Here is a 19,693-nt window from a genome sequence, read left to right as displayed (position 1 = left end):
GAGCAGCAGCGGCTTGGGGTATGGGCGGAGCTTAGTGATGTCACCGGTGCTGCTCCCTGCGGGGTCCCGCTGCTAGAGAACAGCAGCGGTGATGTCACTAAGCTCCGCCCGTGCCCATGCCGGCCGGAGCTAAAGCATAAAGGAGAAGATTAACGGAGATTCCCGCCACGGAACGGAACAAGGTAAGTACCATTGCCTTCAGTGTCACCTGCAATATCTGTCGGTACCGACAGGTTAGAGCAGTTGACACTGGTGACAGATTTCCTTTAAAAACTAAAAAGAAAAAATCAAGGTAATAAAATAAAAATAATAATAATATTTAAAAAATTTATTAAAACCCACCTCTACAAAAATATCCCTTTAAAAACATATTTGGTATGAAATATAAAATAAAGAAAAAAGATAAAATATATAAAAAATGCTCAAAAAAACTTTATAATCCTATAAAACCCCTTCATGATAGCCATAACCATAATCTGCCTTTCAGAATAATGCTGAAAAGAATAATACACTACACTACAACGGTAGTGCAGTGTTTTATACGAACAATCAGATCACTGGTAAAAGGTTGCCCTCTTTTGGGAATATGGGTGAAAGAAAAAACCCATGAAGTAAAAGTGTAATAAAATGGTGTTTAGAACCCCCCCCCCCCCCAGAAAAAAACAATAGAAAGGCAGAAATGCTTTGAAAAACTAAAAACGTGGATAGTTTATAAAATATTTTGCTCCTGCCCCCTTCTCCAAAAAATAAAAAAACATATATGAACCATAAAATTTATGAATAAATAAATAAAAATTAACACATACCCCAAACATTGCAAAAAATAAACCCACAAAAACCTGTCAATGGTCTCTGTCAACATCCTCCTGGGAGTCATAATGCACTGCACTACTATAGAAATAAAAATCCCCATCATCTAGATCCCAATTTGTTCCATCTGTTTGCTTTTTCCTTTTCCTTATGTGGTTTCATAATCCCTGAGATAAGTAGTTCTGGCCCTAGAGTGTTATATATATTAGCGTCTGTAGCATGTATCGGGAACATGTTATCATACCTGTGTCTTTTTACAGGTGACTGATGCCAGGTGAGAAGGGGAACGGGACCTATACTTCCGTCAGCTGCAAGAGAGGATGCACGATACAGGTAATTGATATTTATATTAATTACTGATAACAATCAGGCTAGATGTAATATCTAGACCTGCAGAGATGTCATAATCTCTTCCTTATACATGTAGATATATGTGTTGTTAATAAGTATATCGTCTATAGACAGCTTCATATATAACACAACCATGTCTCAGGTACAGAGGTTAGGAACATTTATGATCCCTAATCTCTGTTTTTTATTTGTAGGAATCCCTTTATCAATATTTAATAGAATAGACTCAATTTACCGAATAGTTTACAAGTTTACTTTAGACAGACATTGCAGATTTAGGAGATAACTGTACTGTAAAGAAAAATCAATAATTAGTTTTTTTATTGCTCCAAATATATAAATATAAAAATAATAATAATAATAAATTATATATATTTATAAAAAAAGACTATAGCCAAAATAACACATAGCCTGTTAAAATAATGCTGAAGGGGATAATAAACTGCACTTTAATACTAGTGCAACCTACTATGTGAGCAATCTAAAGATCGCTGTTAAAAGTCCCCTTTATAAAAAAAACTTAAAGGCTAGGTACACACTGAGGAATTTTCAGCTGGAACAACTAGTGCCGGAGGTTCCAAGCGTACATTACCGCTCCCGTAGATGGCAATGTAATCTGCACAGATCCTATCTAAAGAAAGTTAAAAATTAACAATTTATAAAATAATTCACCCCCAACACAACCCCTACAAAAATAAATATGTTTATATAAAAAAGAAAAAAAATCTAAATCTAACCCCCAAAAAATAAAAAAATAACGCAATTCTCCCCTGACATTAGCCATAATTAAACACTGGTTGTCAAAATCATGCTGACAGCCATAAGACACTGCACTGTAATATTAGTGCAATATATTATATGAGCGATCAGAAGATAACTGGTGAAAGCCCTCTCATGGTATTAGTAAAAAAAGAACAAACAAAAAAAAAAGTTAAAAAAAATTATTAAAGAGAGAAACCTTAAAAAACATACAAGAAAAAAAGAAAAAGAAACTAAAACCCACAATAAAACCCCTGACAATAGTGTAACCAAACATTGACCCAGATTTATCAAACTGTGTGAGAGAAAAAGTTGAGAGATTTTTCCACAGCAACCAGTCAAAGCTCAGCTATTGAGCTGTGGTAAAGTGAAAGCTGAACTATGATTGGTTGCTAGGAGAAAATCACTCCAGTGTCACCTGCACTAACCTCTTGGTACCGACAGATAGTGAAGGTGACACTGATGACAATGGTACTTACCTTGTCCTCTTCCGTGAGAAGGGATCTCTGGTAATCTTCTCCGTTAAGCTTCAACTCTGGGCCCGGCTTGGGGCACCGGCGGAGCTTAGTAACGTCACCGCTGCTGAAAGAGACAGCAGAGAGCAGCAGCGGCTTGGGGTATGGGCGGAGCTTAGTGATGTCACCGGTGCTGCTCCCTGCGGGGTCCCGCTGCTAGAGAACAGCAGCGGTGATGTCACTAAGCTCCGCCCGTGCCCATGCCGGCCGGAGCTAAAGCATAAAGGAGAAGATTAACGGAGATTCCCGCCACGGAACGGAACAAGGTAAGTACCATTGCCTTCAGTGTCACCTGCAATATCTGTCGGTACCGACAGGTTAGAGCAGTTGACACTGGTGACAGATTTCCTTTAAAAACTAAAAAGAAAAAATCAAGGTAATAAAATAAAAAAAAATAATAATATTAAAAAAAATGTATTAAAACCCACCTCTACAAAAATATCCCTTTAAAAACATATTTGGTATGAAATATAAAATAAAGAAAAAAGATAAAATATATAAAAATGCTCAAAAAAACTTTATAATCCTATAAAAGCCCTTCATGATAGCCATAACCATAAACTGCCTTTCAGAATAATGCTGAAAAGAATAATACACTACACTAAAACAGTAGTGCAGTGTTTTATACGAACAATCAGATCACTGGTAAAAGGTTGCCCTCTTTTGGGAATATGGGTGAAAGAAAAAACCCATGAAGTAAAAGTGTAATAAAATGGTGTTTAGAACCCCCCCCCCCCCAGAAAAAAACAATAGAAAGGCAGAAATGCTTTGAAAAACTAAAAACGTGGATAGTTTATAAAATATTTTGCTCCTGCCCCCTTCTCCAAAAAATAAAAAAACATATATGAACCATAAAATCTATGAATAAATAAATAAAAATTAACACATACCCCAAACATTGCAAAAAATAAACCCACAAAAACCTGTCAATGGTCTCTGTCAACATCCTCCTGGGAGTCATAATGCACTGCACTACTATAGAAATAAAAATCCCCATCATCTAGATCCCAATTTGTTCCATCTGTTTGCTTTTTCCTTTTCCTTATGTGGTTTCATAATCCCTGAGATAAGTAGTTCTGGCCCTAGAGTGTTATATATATTAGCGTCTGTAGCATGTATCAGAAACATGTTATCATACCTGTGTCTTTTTACAGGTGACTGATGCCAGGTGAGAAGGGGAACGGGACCTATACTTCCGTCAGCTGCAAGAGAGGATGCACGATACAGGTAATTGATATTTATATTAATTACTGATAACAATCAGGCTAGATGTAATATCTAGACCTGCAGAGATGTCATAATCTCTTCCTTATACATGTAGATATATGTGTTGTTAATAAGTATATCGTCTATAGACAGCTTCATATATAACACAACCATGTCTCAGGTACAGAGGTTAGGAACATTTATGATCCCTAATCTCTGTTTTTTATTTGTAGGAATCCCTTTATCAATATTTAATAGAATAGACTCAATTTATCGAATAGTTTACAAGTTTACTTTAGACAGACATTGCAGATTTAGGAGATAACTGTACTGTAAAGAAAAATCAATAATTAGTTTTTTTTATTGCTCCAAATATATAAATATAAAAATAATAATAATAATAAATTATATATATTTATTTAAAAAAAAAGACTATAGCCAAAATAACACATAGCCTGTTAAAATAATGCTGAAGGGGATAATAAACTGCACTTTAATACTAGTGCAACCTACTATGTGAGCAATCTAAAGATCGCTGTTAAAAGTCCCCTTTATAAAAAAAAAACTTAAAGGCTAGGTACACACTGAGGAATTTTCAGCTGGAACAACTAGTGCCGGAGGTTCCAAGCGTACATTACCTCCCCCGTAGATGGCAATGTAATCTGCACAAATCCTATCTAAAGAAAGTTAAAAATTAACAATTTATAAAATAATTCACCCCCAACACAACCCCTACAAAAATAAATATGTTTATATAAAAAAGAAAAAAAAATCTAAATCTAACCCCCAAAAAATAAAAAAATAACGCAATTCTCCCCTGACATTAGCCATAATTAAACACTGGTTGTCAACATCATGCTGACAGCCACAAAACACTGCACTGTAATATTAGTGCAATATATTATATGAGCGATCAGAAGATAACTGGTGAAAGCCCTCTCATGGTATTAGTAAAAAAAGAACAAAAAAAAAAACAAGTTAAAAAAATTATTAAACAGAGAAACCTTAAAAAACATACAAGAAAAAAAGAAAAAGAAACTAAAACCCACAATAAAACCCCTGACAATAGTGTAACCAAACATTGACCCAGATTTATCAAACTGTGTGAGAGAAAAAGTTGAGAGATTTTTCCACAGCAACCAGTCAAAGCTCAGCTATTGAGCTGTGGTAAAGTGAAAGCTGAACTATGATTGGTTGCTAGGAGAAAATCACTCCAGTGTCACCTGCACTAACCTCTTGGTACCGACAGATAGTGAAGGTGACACTGATGACAATGGTACTTACCTTGTCCTCTTCCGTGGCAGGGATCTCTGGTAATCTTCTCCGTTAAGCTTCAACTCTGGGCCCGGCTTGGGGCACCGGCGGAGCTTAGTAACATCACTGCTGCTGAGAGAGACAGCAGAGAGCAGCAGCAGCTTGGGGTATTGGCGGAGCTTAGTGATGTCACCGGTGCTGCTCCCTGCGGGGTCCCGCTGCTAGAGAACAGCAGCGGTGACGTTACTAAGCTCCGCCCGTGCCCATGCCGGCCGGAGCTAAAGCATAAAGGAGAAGATTAACGGAGATCCCCGCCACGGAACGGAACAAGGTAAGTACCATTGCCATCAGTGTCACCTGCAATATCTGTCGGTACCGACAGGTTAGAGCAGTTGACACTGGTGACAGATTTCCTTTAAAAACTAAAAAGAAAAAATCAAGGTAATAAAATAAAAATAATAATAATATTAAAAAAATTTATTAAAACCCACCTCTACAAAAATATCCCTTTAAAAACATATTTGGTATGAAATATAAAATAAAGAAAAAAGATAAAATATATAAAAAATGCTCAAAAAAACTTTATAATCCTATAAAAGCCCTTCATGATAGCCATAACCATAAACTGCCTTTCAGAATAATGCTGAAAAGAATAATACACTACACTACAACAGTAGTGCAGTGTTTTATACGAACAATCAGATCACTGGTAAAAGGTTGCCCTCTTTTGGAATATGGGTGAAAGAAAAAACCAATGATGTAAAAGTGTAATAAAATGGTGTTTAGACCCCCCCCCCCCCCAGAAAAAATCAATAGAAAGGCAGAGATGCTTTGAAAAACTAAAAACGTGGATAATTTATAAAATATTTTGCTCCTGCCCCCTTCTCCAAAAAATAAAAAAACATATATGGACCATAAAATTTATGAATAAATAAATAAAGATTAACACATATCCCAAACATTGCAAAAACTAAACCCACAAAAAACTGTCAATGGTCTCTGTCAACATCCTCCTGGGAGTCATAATGCACTGCACTACTATAGAAATAAAAATCCCCATCATCTAGATCCCAATTTGTTCCATCTGTTTGTTTTTTCCTTTTCCTTATGTGGTTTCATAATCCCTGAGATAAGTAGTTCTGGCCCTAGAGTGTTATATATATTAGCGTCTGTAGCATGTATCGGGAACATGTTATCATACCTGTGTCTTTTTACAGGTGACTGATGCCAGGTGAGAAGGGGAACGGGACCTATACTTCCGTCAGCTGCAAGAGAGGATGCACGATACAGGTAATTGATATTTATATTAATTACTGATAACAATCAGGCTAGATGTAATATCTAGACCTGCAGAGATGTCATAATCTCTTCCTTATACATGTAGATATATGTGTTGTTAATAAGTATATCGTCTATAGACAGCTTCATATATAACACAACCATGTCTCAGGTACAGAGGCTAGGAACATTTATGATCCCTAATCTCTGTTTTTTATTTGTAGGAATCCCTTTATCAATATTTAATAGAATAGACTCAATTTACCGAATAGTTTACAAGTTTACTTTAGACAGACATTGCAGATTTAGGAGATAACTGTACTGTAAAGAAAAATCTATAATTAGTTTTTTTTATTGCTCCAAATATATAAATATAAAAATAATAATAATAATAATAAATTATATATATTTATATAAAAAAAGACTATAGCCAAAATAACACATAGCCTGTTAAAATAATGCTGAAGGGGATAATAAACTGCACTTTAATACTAGTGCAACCTACTATGTGAGCAATCTAAAGATCGCTGTTAAAAGTCCCCTTTATAAAAAAAAACTTAAAGGCTAGGTACACACTGAGGAATTTTCAGCTGGAACAACTAGTGCCGGAGGTTCCAAGCGTACATTACCGCCCCCGTAGATGGCAATGTAATCTGCACAGATCCTATCTAAAGAAAGTTAAAAATTAACAATTTATAAAATAATTCACCCCCAACACAACCCCTACAAAAATAAATATGTTTATATAAAAAAGAAAAAAAAATCTAAATCTAACCCCCAAAAAAGAAAAAAATAACGCAATTCTCCCCTGACATTAGCCATAATTAAACACTGGTTGTCAACATCATGCTGACAGCCATAAGACACTGCACTGTAATATTAGTGCAATATATTATATGAGCGATCAGAAGATAACTGGTGAAAGCCCTCTCATGGTATTAGTAAAAAAAGAACAAACAAAAAAACAAGTTAAAAAAAATTATTAAACAGAGAAACCTTAAAAACATACAAGAAAAAAAGAAACTAAAACCCACAATAAAACCCCTGACAATAGTGTAACCAAACATTGACCCAGATTTATCAAACTGTGTGAGAGAAAAAGTTGAGAGATTTTTCCACAGCAACCAGTCAAAGCTCAGCTATTGAGCTGTGGTAAAGTGAAAGCTGAACTATGATTGGTTGCTAGGAGAAAATCACTCCAGTGTCACCTGCACTAACCTCTTGGTACCGACAGATAGTGAAGGTGACACTGATGACAATGGTACTTACCTTGTCCTCTTCCGTGGCAGGGATCTCTGGTAATCTTCTCCGTTAAGCTTCAACTCTGGGCCCGGCTTGGGGCACCGGCGGAGCTTAGTAACGTCACCGCTGCTGAAAGAGACAGCAGAGAGCAGCAGCGGCTTGGGGTATGGGCAGAGCTTAGTGATGTCACCGGTGCTGCTCCCTGCGGGGTCCCGCTGCTAGAGAACAGCAGCGGTGATGTCACTAAGCTCCGCCCGTGCCCATGCCGGCCGGAGCTAAAGCATAAAGGAGAAGATTAACGGAGATTCCCGCCACGGAACGGAACAAGGTAAGTACCATTGCCTTCAGTGTCACCTGCAATATCTGTCGGTACCGACAGGTTAGAGCAGTTGACACTGGTGACAGATTTCCTTTAAAAACTAAAAAGAAAAAATCAAGGTAATAAAATAAAAATAATAATAATATTAAAAAAATGTATTAAAACCCACCTCTACAAAAATATCCCTTTAAAACATATTTGGTATGAAATATAAAATAAAGAAAAAAGATAAAATATATAAAAAATGCTCAAAAAAACTTTATAATCCTATAAAAGCCCTTCATGATAGCCATAACCATAAACTGCCTTTCAGAATAATGCTGAAAAGAATAATACACTACACTACAACGGTAGTGCAGTGTTTTATACGAACAATCAGATCACTGGTAAAAGGTTGCCCTCTTTTGGGAATATGGGTGAAAGAAAAAACCCATGAAGTAAAAGTGTGATAAAATGGTGTTTAGACCCCCCCCCCCCAGAAAAAAACAATAGAAAGGCAAAGATGCTTTGAAAAACTAAAAACATGGATAATTTATAAAATATTTTGCTCCTGCCCCCTTCTCCAAAAAATAAAAAAACATATATGGACCATAAAATTTATGAATAAATAAATAAAAATTAACACATACCCCAAACATTGCAAAAAATAAACCCACAAAAACCTGTCAATGGTCTCTCTCAACATCCTCCTGGGAGTCATAATGCACTGCACTACTATAGAAATAAAAATCCCCATCATCTAGATCCCAATTTGTTCCATCTGTTTGCTTTTTCCTTTTCCTCATGTGGTTTCATAATCCCTGAGATAAGTAGTTCTGGCCCTAGAGTGTTATATATATTAGCGTCTGTAGCATGTATCGGGAACATGTTATCATACCTGTGTCTTTTTACAGGTGACTGATGCCAGGTGAGAAGGGGAACGGGACCTATACTTCCATCAGCTGCAAGAGAGGATGCACGATACAGGTAATTGATATTTACATTAATTACTGATAACAATCAGGCTAGATGTAATATCTAGACCTGCAGAGATGTCATAATCTCTTCCTTATACATGTAGATATATGTGTTGTTAATAAGTATATCGTCTATAGACAGCTTCATATATAACACAACCATGTCTCAGGTACAGAGGTTAGGAACATTTATGATCCCTAATCTCTGTTTTTTATTTGTAGGAATCCCTTTATCAATATTTAATAGAATAGACTCAATTTACCGAATAGTTTACAAGTTTACTTTAGACAGACATTGCAGATTTAGGAGATAACTGTACTGTAAAGAAAAATCAATAATTAGTTTTTTTTATTGCTCCAAATATATAAATATAAAAATAATAATAATAATAAATTATATATATTTATAAAAAAAAGACTATTGCAAAAATAACACATAGCCTGTTAAAATAATGCTGAAGGGGATAATAAACTGCACTTTAATACTAGTGCAACCTACTATGTGAGCAATCTAAAGATCGCTGTTAAAAGTCCCCTTTATAAAAAAAAACTTAAAGGCTAGGTACACACTGAGGAATTTTCAGCTGGAACAACTAGTGCCGGAGGTTCCAAGCGTACATTACCGCCCCCGTAGATGGCAATGTAATCTGCACAGATCCTATCTAAAGAAAGTTAAAAATTAACAATTTATAAAAATAATTCACCCCCAACACAACCCCTACAAAAATAAATATGTTTATATAAAAAAGAAAAAAAAATCTAAATCTAACCCCCAAAAAATAAAAAAATAACGCAATTCTCCCCTGACATTAGCCATAATTAAACACTGGTTGTCAACATCATGCTGACAGCCATAAGACACTGCACTGTAATATTAGTGCAATATATTATATGAGCGATCAGAAGATAACTGGTGAAAGCCCTCTCATGGTGTTAGTAATAAAAAAAAAAAAAAAAAAACAACAAGTTAAAAAAAATTATTAAACAGAGAAACCTTAAAAAACATACAAGAAAAAAAGAAAAAGAAACTAAAACCCACAATAAAACCCCTGACAATAGTGTAACCAAACATTGACCCAGATTTATCAAACTGTGTGAGAGAAAAAGTTGAGAGATTTTTCCACAGCAACCAGTCAAAGCTCAGCTATTGAGCTGTGGTAAAGTGAAAGCTGAACTATGATTGGTTGCTAGGAGAAAATCACTCCAGTGTCACCTGCACTAACCTCTTGGTACCGACAGATAGTGAAGGTGACACTGATGACAATGGTACTTACCTTGTCCTCTTCCGTGGCAGGGATCTTTGGTAATCTTCTCCGTTAAGCTTCAACTCTGGGCCCGGCTTGGGGCACCGGCGGAGCTTAGTAACGTCACCGCTGCTGAAAGAGACAGCAGAGAGCAGCAGCGGCTTGGGGTATGGGCAGAGCTTAGTGATGTCACCGGTGCTGCTCCCTGCGGGGTCCCGCTGCTAGAGAACAGCAGCGGTGATGTCACTAAGCTCCGCCCGTGCCCATGCCGGCCGGAGCTAAAGCATAAAGGAGAAGATTAACGGAGATCCCCGCCACGGAACGGAACAAGGTAAGTACCATTGCCATCAGTGTCACCTGCAATATCTGTCGGTACCGACAGGTTAGAGCAGTTGACACTGGTGACAGATTTCCTTTAAAAACTAAAAAGAAAAAATCAAGGTAATAAAATAAAAATAATATTAAAAAAAATTTATTAAAACCCACCTCTACAAAAATATCCCTTTAAAAACATATTTGGTATGAAATATAAAATAAAGAAAAAAGATAACATATATAAAAAATGCTCAAAAAAACTTTATAATCCTATAAAAGCCCTTCATGATAGCCATAACCATAAACTGCCTTTCAGAATAATGCTGAAAAGAATAATACACTACACTACAACAGTAGTGCAGTGTTTTATACGAACAATCAGATCATTGGTAAAAGGTTGCCCTCTTTTGGAAATATGGGTGAAAGAAAAAACCCATGAAGTAAAAGTGTAATAAAATGGTGTTTAGACCCCCCCCTCCCAGAAAAAAACAATAGAAAGGCAGAAATGCTTTGAAAAACTAAAAACGTGGATAATTTATAAAATATTTTGCTCCTGCCCCCTTCTACAAAAAATAAAAAAACATATATGAACCATAAAATTTATGAATAAATAAATAAAAATTAACACATACCCCAAACATTGCAAAAACTAAACCCACAAAAAACTGTCAATGGTCTCTGTCAACATCCTCCTGGGAGTCATAATGCACTGCACTACTATAGAAATAAAAATCCCCATCATCTAGATCCCAATTTGTTCCATCTGTTCGTTTTTTCCTTATGTGGTTTCATAATCCCTGAGATAAGTAGTTCTGGCCCTAGAGTGTTATATATATTAGCGTCTGTAGCATGTATCGGGAACATGTTATCATACCTGTGTCTTTTTACAGGTGACTGATGCCAGGTGAGAAGGGGAACAGGACCTATACTTCCGTCAGCTGCAAAAAAGGATGCACGATACAGGTAATTGATATTTATATTAATTAATGATAACAATCAGGCTAGATGTAATATCTAGACCTGCAGAGATGTCATAATCTCTTCCTTATACATGTAGATATATGTGTTGTTAATAAGTATATCGTCTATAGACAGCTTCATATATAACACAACCATGTCTCAGGTACAGAGGTTAGGAACATTTATGATCCCTAATCTCTGTTTTTTATTTGTAGGAATCCCTTTATCAATATTTAATAGAATAGACTCAATTTACCGAATAGTTTACAAGTTTACTTTAGACAGACATTGCAGATTTAGGAGATAACTGTACTGTAAAGAAAAATCAATAATTAGTTTTTTTATTGCTCCAAATATATAAATATAAAAATAATAATAATAATAATAATAAATTATATATATTTATAAAAAAAAGACTATAGCCAAAATAACACATAGCCTGTTAAAATAATGCTGAAGGGGATAATAAACTGCACTTTAATACTAGTGCAACCTACTATGTGAGCAATCTAAAGATCGCTGTTAAAAGTCCCCTTTATAAAAAAAACTTAAAGGCTAGGCACACACTGAGGAATTTTCAGCTGGAACAACTATTGCCGGAGGTTCCAAGCGTACATTACCGCCCCCATAGATGGCAATGTAAGCTGCACAGATCCTATCTAAAGAAAGTTAAAAATTAACAATTTATAAAATAATTCACCCCCAACACAACCCCTACAAAAATAAATATGTTTATATAAAAAAGAAAAAAAATGTAAATCTAACCCCCCAAAAATTAAAAAAATAACGCAATCCTCCCCTGACATTAGCCATAATTAAACACTGGTTGTCAACATCATGCTGACAGCCATAATACACTGCACTGTAATATTAGTGCAATATATTATATGGGCGATCAGAAGATAACTGGTGAAAGCCCTCTCATGGTATTAGTTAAAAAAGAACAAAAAAAAACAAGTTAAAAAAATTATTAAACAGAGAAACCTTAAAAAACATACAATAAAAAAAGAAAAAGAAACTAAAACCCAAAATAAAACCCCTGACAATAGTGTAACCAAACATTGACCCAGATTTATCAAACTGTGTGAGAGAAAAAGTTGAGAGATTTTTCCACAGCAACCAGTCAAAGCTCAGCTATTGAGCTGTGGTAATGTGAAAGCTGAACTATGATTGGTTGCTAGGAGAAAATCACTCCAGTGTCACCTGCACTAACCTCTTGATACTGACAGATAGTGAAGGTGACACTGATGACAATGGTACTTACCTTGTCCTGTTCCTTGGCAGGGATCCCTGGTAATCTTCTCCGTTAAGCTTCAGCTCCGGGCCCGGCTTGGGGACCCGGCAGAGCTTAGTAACGTCACCACTGCTTTGAGAGACAGCAGAGAGCAGCAGCGGCTGGGGGCATGGGCGGAGCCTAGTGACGTCACCGCTGCTGCTCCCTGCGGGGACCCGCTGCTAGAGAACAGCAGCGGTGACGTCACTAAGCTCCGCCCGTGACGGCCGGAGCTAAAGCATAAAGGAGAAGATTAACGGAGATCCCCGCCACGAAACGGGACAAGTTAAGTACCATTGCCATCAGTGTCACCTGCAATATCTGTCGGTACCGACAGATTAAAGCAGGGTACACTGGTGACAGATTTCCTTTAAAAACTAAAAAGAAAAAATTAAGGTAATAAAATAAAAATAATAATAATATAAAAAAATATATATTAAAACACGCCTCTACAAACATATCCCTTTTAAAACATATTTGGTATGAAATATAAAATAAAGAAAAAAGATAAAATATATAAAAATGCTCAAAAAAAATTTATAATCCTATAAAAGCCCTTCTTGATAGCCATAACCATAAACTGCCTTTCAGAATAATGCTGAAAAGAATAATACACTACACCACAGCAGTAGTGCAGTGTTTTATACGAACAATCAGATCACTGGTAAAAGGTTGCCCTCTTTTGGGAATATGGGTGAAATAAAAAAACAATAAAGTAAAAGTGTAATAAAATGGTGTTAAGACACCCCCCCCCCCAGAAAAAAATAACAATAGAAAGGCAGAAATGCTTTGTAAAACTAAAAACGTGGATAATTTATAAAATATTTTGCTCCTGCCCCCTTCCCCAAAGAATAAAAAAACATATATTACCCATGAAATTTATGAATAAATAAATAAAAATTAACACATACCCCAAACATTGCAAAAACTAAACCCACAAAAACCTGTCAATGGTCTCTGTCAACATCCTCCTTGGAGTCATAATGCACTGCACTACTATAGAAATAAATGTCCCTATCATCTAGGTCCCAATTTGTTCCATCTCTTTGTTTTTTTCCTTTTCCTTATGTGGTTTCATAATCCCTGAGATAAGTAGTTCTGGCCCTAGAGTGTTATATATATTAGCGTCTGTAGCATGTATCAGGAACATGTTATCATACCTGTGTCTTTTTGCAGGTTACTGATGCCAGATGAGAAGGGGAACGTGACCTATAATGCCGTCAGCTTTAAGAAAGGATGCACAATACAGGTAATTAATATTTATATTAATTACTGATAACATTCAGGCTAGATGTAATATCTAGACCTGCAGAGATGTCATAATCTCTACCTTATACATGAAGATATATGTGTTGCTAATAAGTATATCGTCTATAGACAGCTTCTTATATAACACAACCATGTCTCAGGTACAGAGATTAGGAACATTTATCATCCCTAATCTCTGTTTTTTATTTGTAGGAATCCCTTTATCAATATTTAATAGAATAGACTCAATTTACCGAATAGTTTACAAGTTTACTTTAGACAGACTGATTGCAGATTTAGGAGATAACTGTACTGTAAAGAAAAATCAATAATTAGTTTTTTTTTGCTCCAAATATATAAATATAAAAATAATAATAATTATAATAATAAAAAAATATATATTTATAAAAAAGACTATAGCCATAAAAACACATAGCCTGTTAAAATAATGCTGAAGGGCATAATAAACTGCACTTTAACAGTAGTGCAACCTACTATATGAGCAATCTAAAGATCGCTGTTAAAAGTCCCCTTTATAAAAAAAAAAACTTAAAGGCTAGGTACACACTGAGGAATTTTAAGCCGGAACAACTATTGCCGGAGGTTCCAAGCGTACATTACCGTCCCCATAGATGACAATGTAATCTGCACAGATCCTATCGAAAGAAAGTAAAACATTAACAATTTATAAAATAATTCACCCCCAACACAACCCCTACAAAAATAAATATGTTTATATAAAAAAAAATTTTTTTAATATAACCCAAAACATTTAAAAAAAATAACCCAATCCTCCCCAGACATTAGCCATAATTAAACACTGGTTGTCAACATAATGATGACAGCCATAAGACACTGCACTATAATATTAGTGCAATGTATTATATGGATGATCAGAAGATAACTGGTGAAAGCCCTCTCATGGTATTAGTTAACCCCTTAAGGACTCAATTTTCCACCTAAAAATCCATATTATGGCTTATTTTTTGCGTCACCAATTCTACTTTGCAGTAACATTAGTAATTTTACCCAAAAATTCACGCCGAAACAGAAAAAAAAATCATTGTGCGACAAAATTGAAGAAAAAATGCCATTTTGTAACTTTTGGGGGCTTCCGTTTCTACCCAGTGCATATATCGGTAAAAATGACACCTTATCATTATTCTGTAGGTCCATATGGTTAAAATGATACCCTACTCATATAGGTTTGATTTTGTCGTACTTCTGGAAAAAATCATAACTACATGCAGGAAAATTTATACGTTTAACAATGTCATCTTCTGACCTCTATAACTTTTTTATTTTTCCACGTACAGGGTGGTATGAGGACTCATTTTTTTTGCGCCGTGATCTGAAGTTTTTATTGGTATGATTTTTGTATTGATCGGACTTTTTGATCACTTTTTATTCATTTTTTAATGGTATAAAAAGTGACCAAAAATACGCTTTTTTGGACTTTTTTGCGCGTACTCCATTGATCGTGCAATTTATTAATTATATATTTTTATAGTTCGAACATTTACGCATGCGACGATACCACATATGTTTTTTTTTTATTTACACTGTTTTATTTTTTTTATGGGAAAATGGGGTGATTCAAACTTTTATTAGGGAAGGGGTTAAATGACCTTTATTAACACTTATTTTTACTCTTTTTTTTTGCAGTGTTATAGGTCCCATAGGGACCTATAACACTGCACACACTGATCTCTCATGCTAATCACTGGCGTATATTGACATGCCTGTGATCAGTGTTATCGGCGCTTGACTGCTCCTGCCTGGATCTCAGGCACGGAGCAGTCACTCGTCGATCGGACACCGAGGAGACAGGTAAGGGCCCTCTTGGTGTCCTGTAAGCTGTTCGGGATGCCGCAATTTCACCGCAGCGGTCCAGAACAGCCCGACTGAGCAGCCGGGATACTTTCACTTCAGACGCGGCAGTCAGCTTTGATCGCCGCGTCTGAAGGGTTAATACAGGGCATCACCGAGAACAGTGATGTCCTGTATTAGCCGCGGGTCCTGGCCGTTGATAGCCGCTGGGAACGACCCGATATGATGCGGGGACGCCGCGTGACCCCGCGGCATATCGCGGGAGCCGGCGGAGGACTTAAATATACGTCCTGCGTTGTTAAGGAGTTAAAAAAGAACAAAAAGAACAAGTTAAAAAAATTTATTAAACAGAGAAACCTTAAAAAACATACAAGAAAAGAAAAAAAGAAACTAAAACCCACAATAAAACCCCTGACAATAGTGTAACCAAACATTGACCCAGATTTATCAAACTGTGTGAGAGAAAAAGTTGAGAGATTTTTCCACAGCAACCAGTCAAAGCTCAGCTAACAAGCTGTGGTAAAGTGAAAGCTGAACTATGATTGGTTGCTAGGAGAAAATCACTTCAGTGTCACCTGCACTAACCTCTTGGTACCGACAGATAGTGAAGGTGACACTGATGACAATGGTACTTACCTTGTCCTCTTCCGTGGCAGGGATCTCTGGCAATCTTCTCCATTTAGCTTCAGCTCCGGGCCCGGCTTGGGGCACCAGCGGAGCTTAGTAACGTCACCGCTGCTGCGAGAGACAGCAGAGAGCAGCAGCTGCTTGGGGCATAGGCGGAGCTTAGTGATGTCACCGCTGCTGCTCCCTGCGGGGTCCCGCTGCTAGAGAACAGCAGCGGTGATGTCACTAAGCTCTGCCCGTGTCCATGCTGGCCGGAGCGAAAGCTTAAAGGAGAAGATTAATGGAGATCTCCGCCACGGAACGGGACAAGGTAAGAACCGTTGCCATCAGTGTCACCTGCAATATCTGTCGGTACCGACAGGTTAGAGCAGTTGACACTGGTGACAGATTTCCTTTAAAAACTAAAAAGAAAAATCAAGGTAATAAAATAAAAATAATATAAAAAACAAAATACTAAAACCCACCTCTACAAAAATATCCCTTTAAAAACATATTTGGTATGAAATATAAAATAAAGAAAAAAGATAAGATATATAAAAATGCTCAAAAAACCTTTTTATTCTTATAAAAACCCCTCATGATAGCCATAACCATAAACTGCCTTTCAGAATAATGCTGAAAGGAATAATACACTACATTACACCAGTAGTGCAGTGTTTTATATGAACAATGAGATCACTGGTAAAAGTTTGCCCTCTTTTGGGAATATGGGTGAAAAAAAAAAACATAAAGTAAAAGTGTAATAAAATGGTGTAATGACGCCCCACCACAAAAAAACAATAGAGAGGCAGAAATGCTTTGAAAAACAAAAAATGTGGATAATTTATAAAATATTTTGCTCCTGCCCCCTTCCCCAAAAAGTAATAAAACATATATTACCCATAAAATGTATAAATAAATAAATAAAAATTAACACATACCCCAAACATTGCAAAAACTAAACCCACAAAAACTTGTCAATGGTCTCTGCCAACATCATCCTGGGAGTCATAATGCACTGCACTACAATAGAAATAAAAATCGCTATCATCTAGATCCCAATGTGTTTCATCTGTTTGTTTGTTTTTTTTCTTTCCTTTTCCTTATGTTGTTTCATAGGGGGAGATTTATCAAAACCTGTGCAGAGGAAGAGTGGTGCAGTTGCCCATAGCAACCAATCAGATTGCATCTTTCATTTTCCAAAGGCCTCTTTAGAGGTGACTGATGCCAGGTGAGAAGGGAAACGTGACCTATACTTCCGTCAGTTGCAAGAAAGGATGCACGATACAGGTAATTAATAATTATATTAATTACTGATAACAATCAGGCTAGATGTAATATCTAGACCTGCAGAGATGTCATAGTCTCTACCTTATACATTAAAGGACAACTGTAGTGGTACACTTTTATAAATGCCCGTGGCCGGGCCTCAAAAATAAACAAAATAAACTCATACATTCCTTCCTACGAGCCCCCGTTGGTCCGGCACAGGCCTCACGGTCCGGCAGTGCTGACGTCATTCCACTTCCTGGGGACGCCCCAGAGCCGTCGGCGTATCACCGGCCGTAGCGATGTCCCGCCCCGGTCGGTGATAGGCTGAGCCCACTGTCATGTAAGAGGCCCGCCAGAGCTCCTTACATGACAGTGGGCTCAGCCTATCACCGACCGGGGCAGGACACGCCGACGGCTCTGCGGCGTCCCCGTCCCCAGGAAGTGGAATGACGTCAGCACTGCCGGACCATGATGCCTGTTGCGGACCAACGGGGGCTCATAGGAAGGTATGTATGAGTTTATTTTGTTTATTTTTGAGGCCCGGGCACGGGCATATATGAAAGTGTACCACTACAGTTGTCCTTTAAGTATATTGTCTATAGACAGCTTCTTATATAACACAACCATGCCTCAGGTACAGAGATTAGGAACATTTATGATCCCTAATCTCTGTTTTTTATTTGTAGGAATCCCTTTATCAATATTTAATAGAATAGACTCAACTTACCGAATAGTTTACAAGTTAACTTTTGACTGATTGCAGATTTAGGACATAACTGTACTGTAAAGAAAAATCAATAATTAGTTTTTTTTGCTCCAAATACATAAATATAAAAATAATAATTATAATAATAATAAAAAAACATATATAAAAAGACTATAGCCATAATAACACATAGCCTGTTAAAATAATGCTGAAGGGCAAAATAAACTGCACTTTAATACTAGTGCAACCTATTATATGGGCATTCTAAAGATCGCTGTTAAAAGTCCCCTTTGTAAAAAACTTAAAGGGGTACTCCACCCCTAGACATCTTATCCCCTTTCCAAAGGATAGGGGATAAGATGTCTGATGGCGGGGGTCCCGCCGCTGGGGACCCGGCATTCTACCATGCGGCACCCACCTGTAATGGCTTCCTGAACCGCTGGAGGCCCTCAGGCTAATACCATCCCGACCACGAGAACGGAAGATTGTGACGTCACGCCTCCGCCCCTGTGTGACGTCACACCCGCCCCCTCGATGCAAGTCTATGGGAGGGGGCGTGACAGCTGTACCTACCTACTGAAGAAAGGGCCGTGTTTGACAAATAAGAGCCCTGAAACGCGTCTAGGTACATTCAAGCTATTTTTATACCACTGTTACCTATCCATAACGTATCTACCTGATCATTCCGATCCAGCCTTTTAAAGTTCTTTGCCAAACCAGCAGCACTATCCAAATCCAGCTTCCAGGTAGCATTGCCAAGCCTCTGAGACATCACATGCCATAAGGATACCACGAGGTCTGCACTAATACATCGCTTGATACCATCCACTGCGAAAGATCTTGGGAGCGGCTTCAATTCAATCCTGTCTGTGGCAGGCAGACCGCCGTGGTGACGCATGCCAGCGTCTTATCCCATCCAATACTTGCGGACCTCACCATCTATCCTCAGGTGACGTTTGTTTAAACACACACAAGGGTGGTAACTATATTCTAACTATCCATCTTACATTTGCCATATCGGAATCCCATACTATTTGCGGGACTTTAGATTATTTCTGGACTATCAATTGCCAGATTATTGAAAGTTACATCAATTTCATTTTAATCTACCTGTGTTAGATATATGTTCTTATATAATTTATGCTTTATACTTCTTTCTTCAGCACAAGAGCCCTGTGCTGCGAGGTCAAATTGCATTTAATTTATAATATATTTTAAATAAAAAAGATTTTTAATGATTTGTATCTTATGATTGAAGCACGATCCAGTTTCTCATTACAATTATTCATCTCATTACAATTATTCATCTATGTATCAGGCAACTGATACTAGTCTTGAGGGGTTGGTTACTGTTTAATAATAGATTTGTAAATTACTTCTATTAAAAATCTTAATCCTTCCAGTACTTATTAGCTGCTGAATTCTACAGAGGAAATTCTTTTCTTTTTGGATTTCCTTTCCGTCTGACACCTCTGTTCTTATCAGGACCTGTCCAGAGCAGGAGAAAATCCCCATAGCAAACATATGCTGCTCTGGACAGTTCCTAAAA

At 36.9% G+C, this 19,693-nt stretch overlaps 1 long non-coding RNA gene across 1 annotated transcript; it reads left to right on the top strand.

Annotated features, from left to right (window-relative positions):
- The first annotated feature begins 13,558 nt into the window (after window positions 1–13,558).
- On the top strand, window positions 13,559–19,301 carry LOC130357995 (uncharacterized). The gene is made up of 3 exons (XR_008889360.1): window positions 13,559–13,731; window positions 17,286–17,456; window positions 18,839–19,301. It is a non-coding gene; the product is annotated as an uncharacterized LOC130357995 (long non-coding RNA).
- The last annotated feature ends 392 nt before the right edge of the window (window positions 19,302–19,693 follow it).

Source organism: Hyla sarda, chromosome 2 (assembly GCF_029499605.1).
Source record: "Hyla sarda isolate aHylSar1 chromosome 2, aHylSar1.hap1, whole genome shotgun sequence".
In the NCBI taxonomy this organism is placed as follows: domain Eukaryota; kingdom Metazoa; phylum Chordata; class Amphibia; order Anura; family Hylidae; genus Hyla; species Hyla sarda.
Note: the sequence above shows the minus strand (reverse complement) of the source record. Positions and strands in the feature narration are given on the sequence as shown.